This window comes from Mobula hypostoma, chromosome 9 (assembly GCF_963921235.1).
Source record: "Mobula hypostoma chromosome 9, sMobHyp1.1, whole genome shotgun sequence".
NCBI classification, from domain to species: Eukaryota; Metazoa; Chordata; class Chondrichthyes; order Myliobatiformes; family Myliobatidae; genus Mobula; species Mobula hypostoma.
The window spans coordinates 3552187-3570040 of record NC_086105.1 but is presented as its reverse complement, the minus strand read 5'-3'; the positions used below and the strand labels follow the sequence as shown (position 1 = coordinate 3570040).

The following is a 17854-nucleotide window of genomic DNA, read 5'->3' as shown; positions in this document are numbered from 1 at the left end:
GGGAGGGGTGGTGTACTGAGGGAGGGTCACTGTGGGAGGGGCGGTACTGAGGGAGGATCACACTGTCAGAGTGTCACACTGAGGGAGGGTCACACTGTGGGAGGGGTGGCACTGAGGGAGGGTCACACTGTGGGAGGGGTGGTACTGAGGGAGAGTCACATTGTTGGAGGGGTGGTACCGAGGGAGGGTCACACTGTGGGAGGGGTGGTACTGAGGGAGGGTCACACTGTAGGAGGGGTGGTACCGAGGGAGGGTCACACTGTGGGAGGGGCAGTACTGAGGGAGGGTCACACGAGGGGCGGTACAGAGGGAGGGTCACATCGTGGGAGGGGTGGTGCTGAGGGAGGGTCACACTGTGGGAGGGGTGGCACTGAGGGAGGGTCACACTGTGGGAGGGTGGTGCTGAGGGAGGGTCACACTGTGGGAGGGGTGGTACTGAGGGAGGATCACACTGTGGGAGGGGTGGTACTGAGGGAGAGTCACACTGTGGGAGGGGCGGTACTGAGGGAGAGTCACACTGTAGGAGGGGCGGTACCGAGGGAGGGTCACACTGTAGGAGGGGTGGTACTGAGGGAGGGTCACACTGTGGGGGGGGGCGGTACCGAGGGAGGGTCACACTGTAGGAGGGGTGGTACTGAGGAAGGGTCACACTGTGGGAGGGGGGCGGTACCGAGGGAGGGTCACACCCTGGGAGGGGTGGTACCGAGGGAGGGTCACACTGTGGGAGGGGCAGTACTGAGGGAGAGTCACACTGTAGGAGGGGCAGCACTGAGGGAGGGTCACACTGTGGGAGGGGCAGTACAGAGGGAGGGTCACAATGTTGGAGGGGTGTTACTAAGGGAGGGTCACACTGTGGGGGGGTGGTACTGAGGGAGGGTCACACTGTGGGAGGGATGGTACCGAGGGAGGGTCACACTGTGGGGGGGGGGCGGTACCGAGGGAGGGTCACACCCTGGGAGAGGTGGTACCGAGGGAGGGTCACAGTGTGGGAGGGGCAGTACTGAGGGAGAGTCACACTGTAGGAGGGGTGGCACTGAGGGAGGGTCACACTGTGGGAGGGGCAGTACAGAGGGAGGGTCACAATGTGGGAGGGGTGTTACTAAGGGAGGGTCACACTGTGGGGGGGGTGGTACTGAGGGAGGGTCACACTGTGGGAGGGGTCGAACAGAGGGAGGGTCACACTGTGGGAGGGGCAGTACTGAGGGAGGGTCACACGAGTGGCGGTACAGAGGGAGGGTCACACTGTGGGAGGGGTGGTACAGAGGGAGGGTCACACTGTGGGAGGGGCAGTACTGAGGGAGGGTCACACGAGGGGTGGTACTGAGGGAGGGTCACACTGTGGGAGGGGCGGTACAGAGGGAGGATCACACTGTGGGAGGGAGGGTCACACTGTGGGAGGGGTTGTGCTGAGGGAGATTCACGTTGTGGGAGTGCTGATACTGAGAAGAGTCAAACGGATGTCATGACATATGCACAGGAAGTCTCTACAACAGGTCGTCAAAACTGCCCAACGCATCACCAGCACCAGCCTACCCGCCATCAAGGACATGTGTACAGAAAGGTGCCATGGAAAGGGCCAGTAACATCAAGAAGGATCCCACCCACCCTGCTCATGAACTGATAGTCCCACTTCCATCAGGGAGGAAGCTACAAAGCATCCACTATGGACCACCAGATTCAAAAGCAGTTACTTTCCCCAAGCAGTAAGGCTGATCAACACGTCCAGCATTCCATACCCGCAAGCACATCAGTAACTCCACTCCACAGCCCCTCAGCCGCCCACCCCCCCATGCACTGAAACTTTACTCGTTTCTCTGTGTTTTATCAGATTGCTTTTATATATTGTGATCATGTGCTCAGCCAACCCAGAGGCAGAGAGTGACTCTGATGCATTTGGTGAGAGAAAGCTTGGGATTAAATTCTTCACACTCGAGTTAAAGCTTCACTCAATTCACTCACTCCATCTACTCATTTTGTAGTTGTAGGGAAGACACAAACAATCTCCCAGATATAATAGTGGCCAAAGGACCTAGGGTAATGGATGAACTGAAAGAAATTTATATGGAAATGGTGTTGGATAGACTGCTGGGTCTGAAAGCTGATAAGTCCCCGGGACCTGATGGTCTGCATCTCGGGGTACTTAAGGAGGTGGCTTTAGAAATCGTGGACGCATTGGTAATCATTTTCCAATGTTCTATAGATTCAGGATCAGTTCCTGTGGATTGGAGGGTGGCTAATGTTGTCCTTCTCTTCAAGAAGGGAGGAAGAGAGAAAACAGGGAATTATAGACCGGTTAGCCTGACGTCGGTGGTGGGAAAGATGCTGGAGTCAATTATAAAAGATGAAATTACGACACATCTGGATAGCAGAAACAGGATCGGTCCGAGTCAGCATGGATTTATGAAGCGGAAATCATGCTTGACTAATCTTCTGGAATTTTTTGAGGATCTAACTATGAAAATGGACAAGGGAGAGCCAGTGGATGGACTTTCAGAAAGCCTTTGATAAAGTCCCACATAGGAGATCAGTGGGCAAAATTAGGGCACATGGTATTGGGGGCAGAGCACTGACATGGGTTGAAAATTGGCTGGCTGACAGAAAACAAAGAGTAGCGATTAACGGGTCCCTTTCGGAATGGCAGACGGTGACCAGTGGGGTAGCAGGGTTCACTGCTGGGACTGCAGCTGTTTACAATATATATTAATGATTTAGATGAGGGAATTGAAAGTAACATTAGCAAATTTGCCAATGACACAAAGCTGGGTGGCAGTGTGAAATGTAAGGAGGATGTTATGAGAATGCAGGGTGACTTGGACAGGTTGAGTGAGTGGGCAGATGCATGGCAGATGCAGTTTAATGTGGATAAATGTGAGGTTATCCACTTTGGTGGTAAGAACAGGAAGGCAGATTATTATCTAAATGGAGTCAACTTCGGAAAAGGGGAAGCACAACGAGAGGTGTTCTTGTTCATCAGTCATTGAAAGCTACAGCAGGCATTGAAGAAAGCTAATGGCATGCTGGCCTTCATAACAAGGGGAATTGAGTATAAGAGCAAAGAGGTCCTTCTGCAGCTGTACAGGGCCCTGGTGAGACCACACCTGGAGTACTGTGTGCAGTTTTGGTCTTCAAATTTGAGGAAGGACATTCTTGCTATTGAGGGAGTGCAGCGTAGGTTCACAAGGTTAATTCCTGGGATGGCAGGACTGTCATATGTCAAAAGATTGGAGTGACTGGACTTGTATACTCTGGGATTTAGAAGGCTGAGAGGGGATCTTATTGAAACATATAAGATTATTAAGGGATTGGACATGCTGGAGGCAGGAAGCATGTTTCCGCTGATGGGTGAGTCCAGAATCAGAGGCCACAGTTTACGAATAAGGGGTAGGCCATTTAGAACGGAGTTGAGGAAAAACTTTTTCACCCAGAGAGTGGTGGATATATGGAATGCTCTGCCCCAGAAGGCTGTGGAGGCCAAGTCTCTGGATGCTTTCAAGAAAGAGATGGATAGAGCTCTTAAAGATAGCGGAATCAAAGGTTATGGGGATAAGGCAGGAACTGGATACTGATTGTGGATGATCAGCCATGATCACAGTGAATAGCGGTGCTGGCTCGAAGGACTGAATGGCCTACTCCTGCACCTATTGTCTATTGTCACCCCTCCCACAGTGTGACCCTCCCTCAGCACCACCCCTCCCACAGAGTGACCCTCCCTCAGTACAACCCCTCCCACAGTGTGACTCTCCCTCAGTACCACCCCTCCCACAGTGTGACCCTCCCTCAGTACCACCCCTCCCTCAGTGTGACCCTCCCTCAGTACCACCCCTTCCACAGTGTGACCCTCCCTCAACACCACCCCTCCCTCAGTACCACCCCTCCCACAGTGTGACTCTCCGTCAGTACCACCCCTCCCTCAGTGTGACCCTCCCTCAGTACCACCCCTCCCATAGTGTGACCCTCCCTCAGTACTGCACCGGAACCTTTCTCTCCAGCCCAGAGTATGGACACCTCCTCCTGTTAGTTCCCAGTGGCTGCCCGTCTCTCTGGTCTAGGGTCCGTACTGTAGGGACCATCTGCTTTGAATTCTGCTGTTGGTGCTATAGTTTTCCAGATATAAAGGAACAGATCATTCTGATTTACTTTGGACATTGAAAGGCTGCATATCTTTAGTTCCTTTGTGTGGAAGTGTCAGTCTAGATGTGATAACTGGATGATTTGTGGCTGTACGTCCCTCTCAAAGTTCTCACTTTGTCCTCTATCAACTTTTAACTTAAGGGCGTTTTGTTGCATTATTCATCTCTGTGTCTTGGATTATCAGAGAGACCATAATGAATTCATACTCCTCCGTGAAATGACTGGTCAGTGTCTGACAATGGCCTTTCTGTAGAAGGTTTCATTCACATGCAGATGTGGGATAACATCAAGGCAGCAGATTTTTTTAACCCAACCTTAGTTCCAATGGTGGTGGATAAATCATCTGATGTGCACTGAGCAGATAACCCCGTATTGATCACTGTGAGCACTGAGCAGGTAACCCTGTATTGATCACTGTGAGCACTGAGCAGGTAACCCTGTATTGATCACTGTGAGCACTGAGCAGATAACCCCGTATTGATCACTGTGAGCACTGAGCAGGTAACCCTGTATTGATCACTGTGAGCACTGGGGGACTTCAAAGGTTTTCAAAATGTCGACCTTTCATTTGTCACTGACCTTTCTTCAACCTGACGACGGCATTCCACAAAGAGCTCTTCTTGCAAGTTCGCCCTGAGTTTAAACTGGTGGTACAGCAACGTGAGAAAGACTGCAGACACCAGAATCTGGAGCAACACAAGGTCAGCTGGAGAAACTCAGTGGGTTGGGCAGCATCTGTGAGAGGAAAGGAAATCCTGATGAAAGGTCTCGGCCCAAAACATCGCCTGTTTATTCCTCTCCATAGATACTGCCTGACCAGCTGAGTTCCTCCAGCATTTTGTGTGTTGCCCTGGATCTCTCGCGGTTGTGTTGAGGACTTCTCTGAGGATTGCCACCTTGTCACGGTGTAGTGGCTTCCAAGTTCCTGAGATTCTGAGAGCAATGGCTTCGGGAGTTTAGCTGTCTGGCACCGAGCTCCTGGTGGGGTCACCCATGGCAGTAAGGTCAAGGGAGAGGTTCCAGACAAATGATGATCCAACCAAGACTTGTACGGTGGAGTTGGTGGACGATGATGTCACATCAGAATGGCAGTGAAGGGGGAGGAAGGCTACAGCAGTGAAAGGTCCCCAGTCATCTTGTATTCCAGGCCACTGGACCCTGACCCCAGTCTGCCCACGGACTGTGTGGTGACCACACCACTTTAAACAAAGTCACTCACAGGAGTATTCCATTAAGGGAATACACCCTAACATTACCAGATCAGCCTCTATAGCTGCCTGAGGACCCACCAATTGACATCCCTTAGGAGAAGATCATACTCGTCTCCAGTCATTGCACTGCTGTTATGGAGGATAGGACTACAACTAGAGGTTATGGGTTAAGGGTGAAAGGTGAAACGTTTAAGGGGAACAAAAGGAGAATCTTCTTCACTCAGAGAGTTGGAATGAGCTGCAACGCAAGTGGTGCATGCAAGCTTGATATCGAGATTTAAGAGAAGTTTGGATGGGTACATGGACGGTAGGGGTATGGAGGGTGATGGTCCCAGTGGAGGCTGATGGGAGTAGGCAGTTTAAATGGTGTGGCATGGACTGGTTGGGCTGAGGGTCTGTTTCTATGCTGTACTTTTCTATGACTCTATGTGTTGAGGAAAGGAATAGTTCCCTCAGTCCTGCTCGTCCCACATTGGGGGCTTTATGTGCCTCTGCCCCTCCCACAGAGGGGTTATCTCTGTCCCTGTCCCCCCCCCCCACAGAGGTACACTCCTACAGACATCTGTCTGACAGCAGGTAACAATAACTAGACAACAGTTTCCAGGTCTCCTTGAGAGTTCTTCACTCTCTCTGTCCCATATCGATGACCTCCACGCCAGTTAGGGACCATTTCCACAGCTGGTTTGGACAACACCACTGACCACTCACTTTCTCCTATGTCATTCAACTACCGCCCCCCCATCCCACCCCAGGCGCTTATCTGCCAATGTGTCTACAGCTCCATGTTGATATGCTCAGGATTTAGAACTTCCAATCAAACCGCAGGAGGTTGTAAAGTCCGTGTAGTGACACACACAGAGTGCTGGAGGAACTCGGCAGGTCAGGCAGCGTCTATGGAGAGGAATAACTAGTCAATGTTTCGAGCTGAGACCCTTCAACAGGACTGCTCTTGAGTTCCTGCATCAGCTGAATCTCTTGTGTTTAAATAATATTGAGAATCACAACTGCTTCCAAGGTCTGTACATTTAATAAAGACGTTTCAAGGGGATTGAACAATCTATCGCTGCTTAAAACTGATGAAAACAATGCTGATTGTGGCTGTAGTTCTTGTTGGACTCCTCGAAGGAAACGTGGCTGCCGATCAGGGATACTGCTGTGTTTAAGAAAACGGTGTTTTCGACTCTACGCCCACACTTTGGAAAATCTGATCACCTGGCTGGTTTTCTACTCGCTGAGTATAGGCAGAGACTGAAGACTGCAGCACCAGCAGTGAGGACCAAGAAGGTTTGGACAAGGGAAACACAGGAGTGCCTACAGGACTGCTTTGAATCGGTTGACTGAACTGCATTCAGTGATTCATCTTCAAATCTAGTTGAGTATTCTGCAGTTGTTACCGACTTCATTGAAGCCTGTCTGGATGAGAGCGTGCCTATGAAAACTTCCTATCCACTCCCAAAGCCAAAGCCGTGGTCTGCTGTGGGTTAGATCTGCAGCATTTAAGTCTAGTGACCCAGCTCTGTACAAGACAACCAGGTATGACTTGCAAAGGAACACACACAAAATGCTGGAGGAACTCAGCAGGCCAGGCAGCATCAGTGGAAAAGAGTACAGTCAACGGTTCGGGCCGAAACCCTTCGGCAGGATCGTAGAAAAAAGCTGAGGAGTGATTTTGAAAGATGGGGAGAGGGGAAAGAGAAACACCAGGTGATAGGTGAAACTTGGAGGGGGAGGGATGAAGTAAAGAGCTGGGAGGTTGATTGGTGAAAGAGAAAGAAGGCAATGGAATAAAGAAAAGGAAGGGGGAGCACCAGAGGGAGACGATGAGTGGGCAAGGAGTTAAGGTGAGAGGGGGAAGAAGGTATGGGAAACGGTACAGGGGGGTGTTGGGGTCTTTACTGTAAGTTAGAGAAGTCAATGTTCATGCCACCAGGTTGGAGGCTACCCAAATGGAATATAGTGTGGCCTCATCACGACGGTGAAGGAGGTCATAGATGGACATATCAGAATGGGAATGGGAAGTGGAATTAAAATGGGTGGCCACTGAGAGATCCTGCTTTTTCTGACAGTAGGTGCTCGACAAAGCGGTCTCCCAATCTACATCAGGTCTCACCGATATAGAGGAGGCCACACCAGGAGCACCAGGAGGCCACACGCGTGCTTACCCGGACCCCCGCCCCTACAGCCATGTATCCTCTCTGGGAGCACCTTCCATTCCCAGGAGCGAGATATACCAGCTAGTAGAGTGTGTCACAGCAACAGCCTCACACTCAATATCAGTAATGCGAAGGAGCAGATTGTGGACTTCAGGAAGGGTAAGAGGAGGGAACACATACCAATCCTCACAGAGGGATCAGAAGTGGAGAGAGTGAGCATTCAAGTTCCTGGATTTCAAGATTTCTGAGGATCTAACCTGGTCCCAAAATATCAATGCAGCTATAAAGAAGGCAAGATAGTGGCTATATTTCATTAGAAGTTTGAAGAGATTTGTTTTGTCAACTAAAACACTCAAAAACCTTTATATATTGGGGACAGCATTCTGACAGGCTGCATCATTGTCTGGTATGGGGAGGGGCTACTGCACAGGACCGAAATAAGCTATAGAAAGTTGTAAAATTTGTCAGCTTCATCTTGGCTCCTAGCAACTGTAGTATCCAAAATATCTTCAAGGAGCGGTACCTCAGAAAAGTAGCGTCCATTATTAAGGACCCCCAGCCCCCAGGGCATGCCCTCTTCTACAGTCAGGGAGGAGGTACAGAAGCCTGAAGGCACACACTCAGTGATTCAGGAACAGCTTCTTCCTCCTCTGCCATCCGATTCCTGAATGGACATTGAACCCGTGAACACTACCTCACTTTTTTTCTGTTTTGGCACTATTTTTTAATTTAACTATTTAATATACATATATACTTGGTGTAATTGAGTTATTAGCTTATTTATTTTTCTATATTTATCATGTATTGCTCTGTACTGCTACCGCTAAGTTAACAAATTTCCATAAGACCATTACATACAGGAGCAGAATTAGACCATTTGGCCCATCAAGTCTTCTCTACGATTTCATCATGTCGGACCCAATTTCCCTCTCAGCCCCAATTTCCTGCCTTCTCCCCGTATCCCTTCATGCCCGAACCAATCAAGAATCGATCAACCTCTGCCTTAAATATACATAACGACTTGGCCTCCAAAGCTGCCGGTGGTAAAGAATTCTACAAATTCACCACTCTCTGACTAAAGATAATCTGAAATCTTAGAATCAGAATCCAAATCAGGTTTAATATCACTGGCATGTCGTGAAATTTGTTGTTTTGTGTGAGCAGTACATTGCAATACATAATTTAAAAAATCTGTAAATTACAGTAAGTATATACAGTTCCTCTAAAAAGTATTCACCCCCCCCCCCCCGGAAGTTTTCATGTTTTATTGTTTTACAACATTGAATCACAGTGGATTTAATTTGGCTTTTTTGACACTGATCAACAGAAGTATCTTTTGTATCAAAGTGAAAACAGATCTCTACAAAGTGATCTAAATTATTTACAAATATAAAACACAAAATAATTGACTGTATAAATATTCACCCCCTTTAATATGACACACCAAATCATCACTGGTGCAGCCAATTAGTTTTAGAAGTTATATAATTAGTTAAATGGAGATCACCTCCACATCTCCAAAGGGAAAGTCAGGGTGTTTCAACTGATTGTAGTACAAATACACCTGTATCTGGAAGGTCTAACTGCTGGTGAGTCAGTATCCTGGCAAAAATTATACCACGAAGACAAAAGAACACTCCAAGCAACTCCACGAAAAGGTTATTGAAAAGCACAAGTCAGGAGATGGATACAAGAACATTTCCAAGTCACTGAATATCCCTTGGAGTACAGTTAAGTCAATCATCAAGAAATGGAAAGAATATGACACAGCTGTAAATCTGCCTAGAGCAGGCCGTCCTCAAAAACTGAGTGACCGTGCAAGAAGGGAACTAGTGAGGGAGGCCAGCAAGAGACCTATACAACTCCGGAGGAGTTACAAACGTCAGCCGCTTAGATGTGAGAGACTGTGATTACAACTGTTGTCCAGGTGCTTTGCCAGTCGCAGCTTTATGGGAGAGTGGCAAAAAGGAAAACACTGATGAAAAAAACTCCCATGGGAGACTCTGAAGCAGGTTGTATAGTCTGATGAAACCAGCATTGAGCTGTTTGACCATCAGACTAAACGCTATGTTTGGCATAAGCCAAACACCACACAGCATCAAAAACATACCATCCTACCATGACGCATGGTGGTGGCTGCATCATGCTGTGGAGATCGTTCACAGCAGCAGCCCTGGCAGGCTTGTGAAGGTAGAGGGTAAAATGGATGCAGCAAAATACTGGGAAATCCTGGAGGAAAACCTGATGCAGTCTGCAAGAGAACTGTGACTTGGTACAAGATTTGTTTTCCAGCAAGACAATAACTCCAAGCATGAAGTCAAACCACACAGGAATGGCTTAAAAACAGCAAAGTTAATGTGCTGGACTGGCCAAGTCAGAGTCCAGACCTGAATCCAACTGAGAATTTGAGGTAGGACTTGAAAAGGGCTGTTCACTCATGATCCCCATGCAATCTGACAGAACTTGAGCAGTTTTGTAAAGAAGAGTGGGGAAAAATTGCAGTGTCTCGATATATAAAGCTGATAGAAACCTATCCACACAGACTCAAGGCTGTAATTGCTGCCAAAGGTGCATCGACTAAATACTGACTTGAAGAGGGTGTGAGTAATTATGCAATCAATTATTTTGTGTTTAATGAATGTAATACATTTAGACCAATTTGTTTTCACTTTGACACAAAAGAGTCAAATTAAATCCACTGTGATTCAATGTTGTAAAACAATAAAACATGAAAACCTCCGGGGGCAGGGGAGGAATACTTTTTATAGGCGTTGTATGTATATAAAGCTGCCCCTGAAAAGTTGCAGTGAGAGCAAGGCATGACCTGGGTGATGGGAGACCTTAATGATGAATGCTCCCTTTTGAGTCATCGCTCCTTGAAGATGTCCTGGATGCTACAGAGGCTGGTGCCCATGATAGAGCTGACTGAGTTTATGTCTCGCAACCTATTGCCATCCTGTGACCTACCAAATCTCCTCAAACTCCTAATGAAATATAGTTACTGTCGTGGCTTCTTTATAACTACATAGATGTATTGGACCCGGGATAGATCTTCAGAGATGTTGACAATCACGAACTTGAAATCGCTTGCTCTGATCCTTCAAAGAGGACTGGTGTGTGTTCCCTCACCTTACCTTTTCTGAAGTCCACAATCAGTTCTTAGGTCTTATTGATGTGGGCATGTGGCCAAGTGGTTTAAGCGTTCGTCTAGTGATCTGAAGGTCGCCAGTTCGAGCCAGGTGTTGTGTCCTTGAGCAAGGCACTTATCCACACATTGCTCTAGTCTGTGTGAGGAGTGGCGCCCCACCCAGACTTCCAATCTGCGCCCTGTAAGGCATGAAAATGCCCAGTGCTGGCCTCTTAGGCCTGAGTCGACAATCCCTCCCCGTTGATGTTGACTGCAGGGTTGTTGCTGCAATAACACTCAATCAGCTAATCTATCTGGCTCCTGTACGCCTCCCCTCGCCATCATAAATTCTGCCAACAGTAGTTGTATCGTCAGCAAATTTATAGATGGCATTTGAGCTGTGCAGTCATGGGTGTAGAGACGGTAGGGCTGTGGGCTAAGCACATGTGCATCAGTGGTGATTATCAGTGAGATGGAGATGTCATTTCCAGTCCACAGATTGCGGTCTCCCGGTGAGGAAGGCTAGAATCCAGTTGCAGAGGGAGGTACAGAGGCCCAGGTTTTGGAGCTTCTTGATCAGAACTGTAGGAATGATTGTATTGATCACTGAACTGTAATCAATAAAGATTATAGAAGCCTGACGTAAGTATTCGTAATGACCAGGGGATCCAAGGCCGCGTGAAGAGGCAATGAGGTTGCATCCGCTGTACACCTAAAAGGCAAATTGCAGTATTATCTGAAAGTTGAGATATTGGTCTGATCAACAGTTGGAGATTGTTTTATAGTTATTCAACCATCACGACTGTTTCAGGGATTTTACTGAACTGGCATCCTGAGTGATAACTTGTGTGAAAATGTTGATCCGGTTAGATCCCAGCGATGCAGGATGCAGGCTGGAATGACAGTAATCACTGCCATCTGCTGGTCTCTATGACAACTGCAGGACCTTCGGATCTCATCTCCAAATTCAAAGTTGAGTTTATTGGAAACACAAGAGATACTGCAGATTCTTGAAATCTTGAGCAACACGATTCATGGCCCAAATGTTTGCTCCCAGCTTTACTGCTTATCACTCTCCGTAGATGCTGCCTGACTTGCTGCATTCCTGCAATATTCTGTGTTGAGTTTATTGCCATCTGCACAACTACAATGAAAAACTTACTTACAGCAGTATTACAGGCACGGAGTATCAGATAAGCGGTATTCACAAAAATTAAAGAAATGTTACCAAATTTTTACATGTAGAAAACTTTATTTGAACAGAAAAAATGCCTGTTTTAGTACGAAGTGAACACAGGGGTCACATTGTTGTTGCACTGTAGTGATTAGGGTTGTGCTGGTCGGTTCAAGAACAAGATAGTTGAAGGAAGGTAATGACCCTCACCGCCAGGCGAGGAACATTCCGGTTTCTGTACCTCTTGCCTGATGTTAACTGTGAGAAGATGGCATGGCCCGGACAGAGGTGCTCTTTGATGGATGTTGCCTTATGAAGCAGGACTCTCTGTAGGTACTGTTGGTGGTGGGAAGGGATGTGCCCATGATGTAGTGAGACTATAACACCACCAGACATAGGAGCAGAATTAGACCATTTGGCCCATCAAGTCTGCTCTGTCATTCGATCATGGTTGATTTATTTTCACTCTCAACCCCATTCTCCTGCCTTCTCTCTGTAACCTTTGATGACCTTACTAATCAAGAACCTATCAAACACCGTTTTAATTATGCCCAAAGACTTGGCCTCCACACTCATCTGTGGCAATGAATTCCACAGATTCACCGCCCTCTGGCTAAAGAAATTCCTCCTCATCTCTGTTCCAAAGGGACGTCCTTGTATTCTGAGGTTGTACCCTCTGGTTCTAGACTTCCCCCCACTGCACTAAAGGAAACAACCTCTCTACATTCACTCTGTCTAGTCCTTGCAATATTCAATAGGTTTCATTCATTCTTCTAAACTCCAGCAAGTACAAACCCAGAGCCATCAAATGCTCCTCACGTTAACCCTTTCATTCTCGTGAACTTGACACCCAGGAACTTGAAGCTGCTCACTCTCTCCACTTCCAATCCCTCTATGAGGATTGGTATGTGATCCTTAATCTTACCCTTCCTGAAGTCCACAATCATCTCTTTCGTCTTACTGACATTGAGTACCAGGTTGTTGCTGTGTTACCATTCCACTAGTTGGCATATCTCACTCCTGTACACCCTCTCGACAACACCTGAGATTCTACTAATGGTTGTATTGTCAGCAGATTTGTAGATGGTATTTGAGCTATGCCGAGCCACACAGTCATGTGTATACAGAGAGTAGAGCAGTGGGCTAAGCACATACCCGAGTTGCGCTAGTGTTGATCGTCAGCCAGGAGGATATGTTATCACCAATCTGCACAGATTGTGGTCTCCCTGTTAGGAAGTTGAGAATCCAATTGCAGAAGGAGGTACAGAGGCTCAGGATCTGCAACTTCTCAATCAGGATTGTGGGAATGATGGTATTAAATGCTGAGCTATTGTTGTAGGAGTTTGTGTTGTCTAGATGGTCTAAGGCCGTGTGAAGAGCCATTGAGATTGCATCTGCCATTGACCTATTGTGACGATAGGCAAATTGCAATGGTTCCAGGTCCTTGTTGAGGCAGGAGTTCAGTCTAGTCATGACCAGCCTCTCAAAGCATTTCATCACAGTAGATGTGAGTGCTACCGGGCGATAGTCATTAAGGCAGCTCACGTTATTCTTCTTAGGCACTGGTGTAATTGTTGCCTTTTTGAAGGAAGTGGGAACTTCCGCCCGTAGCAGTGAGAGGTTGAAAGTGTCCTTGAAGACTCTCGTTAGTTGGTTGTCACAGGTTTTCAGAGCCTTACCAGGTACTCCATCAGGACCTTCTGCCTTGCGAGGGTTCACTCTCTTTAAAGACAGCCTAACATCGGCCTCTGAGACAGAGATCACAGGGTCATCAGGTGCAGCAGGGATCTTCACAGCTGTAGTTATATTCTCCCTTTCAAAGCGGGCATAGAAGGCGTTGAGTTCATCTGGTAGTGAAGCATTGCCACCATTCATACTATTGGATTTCGCTTTGTAGGAAGTAATGTCTTGCAGACCCTGTCAGAGTTGCTGTGCAGCTGATATCGCCTCCAACCTCGTTCAAAATTGTCTCTTCACCCTCGAATCATACCTGGTTTTCTGGTACAGGCCTGGGTGGCCAGACTTGAATACCACAGATCTAGCCTTCAGCAGACAATGTACCTCCTGGTTCATCCACAGCTTTTGGTTTGGGAATGTACAAGTCTTTGTAGGCACATACTGTTCTACACAGGTTTTAATGAAGTTGGTAATAACTGCAACATACTCATCCAGATTCAAAGACGAATCCCTGAATACAGTCCAGTCCACCAATTCAAAGCAGTCCTGTAGGCGCTCCTGGCTTCCCTTGTCCAAACCTTCTTGGTCCTCACTACTGGTGCTACAGTCTTCAGTCTCTGCCTATACTCAGGGAGTAGAAGTACAGCCAGGTGATCAGACTTCCTGAAGTGAGGGCGTGGAATAGCACGGTAGGCATTCTTGATGGTGGTGTAACAATGGTCCAGTGTGTTGCTTCCTCTGGTATTGTAAGTGATCTGTTGATTGTAATTGCTTTAGTGATTTTTTCAGACTGGCCTGGTTAAAATCTCCCAAAATGATGGTGAAGGCGTTAGGGTGTGCTGTTTCGTGCATGTTGATCCCATTGCTCAGATCATCTAAAGCCTGCTTGACATTGGCCTGAGGTGGAATGTATACCGCTACCAGAATGACCCCAGAGAACTCCCGTGGTAGGTAAAAAGGTTGACACTTCCATGGTAGGTGAAGAGGATGACAGTTTACTGCTGGATATTCCAGGTCTGATGAGCAGAATTGGGACAGCACTGATATATTTGTACAACAAGAAGAGTTGATCATGAGGCATACTCCTCCACCTCTGCTTTTGAGAGACTCTATAGATCTATCCCAATGGTGTATAGTAAACCGGTGTATAGTTCCCCTGTGGTTGTTGTTCTGTTCCACAGTGAGAGGCCATTCACCCACCACTTGTACTGTCTGGGAGCAGGTAGAAGGTGACAGGAAATCACTGTGGGGTGACGCCACCTGACATCCTTGCTCAGGGATGCAGTGATGCCTCGGCACTGGCATACACCGAGCCACAGTAACATGACAAATGTTCTCCCTGCAGGTATTTGGAAGCTGCAGTGTTTCTGGGGAAGGACAGTGATGAGGGCCACAAGCTGGATTTGAACCAGACCACTGGGCAATGTCTTCAGGAGAGCGTTACAAAAGGGGGTGTTTCCTCAGGGGCACAGCGAGTAGTTCTGCTGTCCCGCAGTCCCAGAGACCCAGGTTCCATCCTGACATACGGAGCTGTCTGTGCAGAGTTTGCAGGTTCTTCCCGTGACTGTGTCAGGAAATGTAGAGGAGGTTTGATCCAAAAGCTGAGCGGTGGAGATGATTCAGCCATGACCAATAACTTTAATAATAGACCACAAAATAACAAAATAGCAAGCCATGTGGAACCACAAAACAAGAGAGAACAGAAACTCAACACAACAGGCAACAAGGTAAACTTTAGGCAGGGAGAGGGAAAGTTCGGGGCAACTGGTTGTGGTCAGCTTGTTCGATGAGTGAACAAAGTCTGTGTGTGAAAACGGGGGTTAAATAGGCTGCCGGTGACGAACCTGGAACGAGCAACAGGTGAATCCTATCAGCTGGGTGCAGACTGGGAGGTGCCGGTATGTGCAGGCTGGGAGATGTCAGCAGGAACAGGCCTGACAAAACTCCTCCTAGCCACATAATTATCCAAATGCCTTTTAAATGTTGTTATTGAACAACTGCCTCTCTATTCAATATGATCACTGCTGATCTAAACTGCCCTTATCCCCCCCGCATGTCAGTTCCCCATCAATCAGTCCCCATTCCCTATTTCCTATCCTCCTTCTATTCCTCAATCTTTTAAATATTTATCCCTCCCCACCTTCAACATGGTTCTATGGTTCAATTTTGTGTCTACAGTTTACAATCTGAAATTCATACTCTTCACAGTCATTCACAAAGCAAAAAAAGAATGATTTACAGAAAACATTAAACCTCAAAGCCCCTTCCCCCTCCCACACAGAGGTAATAACAAAAGCATCAACCCTCCCCACCATGATCCAGAAAAAGCATCAATCCCCCCCCACCTTGATCTAGCAAAAGCATCAACCCCCCCACCTTGATCCAGCAGAAACATCAACCTCCCACCACCCACCATTCAAGCAACAGCAAAGCCCCCAGAGACCACGGTCTGGAGTCCATCAAACATGACTGTCCGTCCCAACACTTCAACACCTCAGGCAGGCTCTGTCTCTCTCTAGTGAAGGGAAGAGAGATATCAGCCCTCCATCCAATGATCCAACCTCCACCATCCTCGGGACCAGAGAATTCTAGAGATTCCCCTCCCTCTGAGGGAAAATATTTCTACAGGCCTCAGCCTTAAGTGACTGGCCTTTACCCTGGGGTTATGTCCCTGGTTTGTGAGCCTCACACTAGAGAAATCATCCTAACATCTACCCTGTCAAACCCCCTGAGGATCTGTGATGTCTGAGGAGGGTTACCCTCATTCTTCTAAACCCCAGAGAGTACAAACACAAACTATCCAGTCTCTTTTGATAAGATAACCCTCTCATCTCAAGAATTACTGCAGTGAATCTACTTTGGAGAGGCCCCACGTTGATTGGTTCTCAGTCTCTGTTTATGTATAGTTTTCATAAATTCTTCTGCATTTCTTTACTTGCCTGTACTTGCCAGGAAAGTGAATCCTAGTAACTTGGTGGAGACTGGGAGGTACCAGCAGGTGCAGGCTGCTGGGTGTCAGCCGGAACAGTCCTGACACCCGGGTGCTCCAAATTCTTCCCCATCAGAAGATGCGTTGGGTCAGTGAGTTAGTGTATGGGTGAGAGGGAGGAACCAAAAGGGGGTTAGTGGGAATACGTTGTAGGAGCCACAGGTTCCTGGAATGGACATCAGTAACAGCCTGTCATGGCCAAGAAAGTTTGCCCATGCCTCTACTTCCTCAAGAGGCTAAAGAAATTCGGCAAGTCCCCCATCAACTCTTACTATTTTTTATTGATGCAACATAGAAAGCTTCCAATCCAAATGCATCGGGGCTTGGCATGGCAACAGCTCTAACTGTAACCACAAGAATCCGCAGGGAGTTATGGACACATCTCAGCACATCACGGAAACCAGCCTCCTCTCCATGGACTCTGTCTGCACATCTCTCTGCCTCAGTAAAGCAAGCAGCATAATGAAAGACCCCACCCACCCCAGAAAGGTTCTCTTCGACCCCATCCTGAAGGGCAGAGGATACAAACGTCTGAAAGCACGTACCTCCAGGGTCAAGTACAGTTCTATCCTGTTGTTATAGGTGTGGCACAGTAATTTGGCATTAATGTAATGCTATTACATCCCCTCCCACAGTGTGACTCTCCCTCAGTACCACCCCTCCCACAGTGTGACTCTCCCTCAGTACCACCCCTCCCACAGTGTGACCCTCCCTCAGTAACGCCCCCTCCCACAGTGTGACCCTCCCTCAGTACCACCCCTCCCACGGTGTGACCCTCCCTCAAAACCACCCCTCCCACGGTGTGACCCTCCCTCAGTGCCACCCCTCCCACAGTGTGACCCTCACTCAGTGCCACCCCTCCCACAGTGTGACTCTCCCTCAGCACCACCACTCCCACAGTGTGACCCTCCCTCAGTGCCACCCCTCCCACAGTGTGACCCTCCCTCAGTGCCACCCCTCCCACAGTGTGACTCTCCTCAGTACCACCCCTCCCACAGTGTGACCCTCCCTCAGTAACGCCCCCTCCCACAGTGTGACCCTCCCTCAGTACCACCCCTCCCACGGTGTGACCCTCCCTCAAAACCACCCCTCCCACGGTGTGACCCTCCCTCAGTGCCACCCCTCCGACAGTGTGACCCTCACTCAGTGCCACCCCTCCCACAGTGTGACTCTCCCTCAGCACCACCACTCCCACGGTGTGACCCTCCCTCAGTGCCACCCCTCCCACAGTGTGACCCTCCCTCAGTGCCACCCCTCCCACAGTGTGACTCTCCCTCAGCACCACCCCTCCCACAGTGTGACTCTCCTCAGTACCACCCCTCCCACAGTGTGACTCTCCTCAGTACCACCCCTCCCACAGTGTGACCCTCCCTCAGTACCACCCCTCCCACA

The 17854-nt window shown here is 48.3% G+C and overlaps 1 protein-coding gene across 4 annotated transcripts in view; it reads left to right on the top strand.

The window, feature by feature from the left end:
- The window catches only part of nr1h4 (nuclear receptor subfamily 1, group H, member 4), a 98113-nt gene that overhangs the window by 68300 nt on the left and 11959 nt on the right, over positions 1-17854 (top strand). The window lies entirely within an intron of this gene.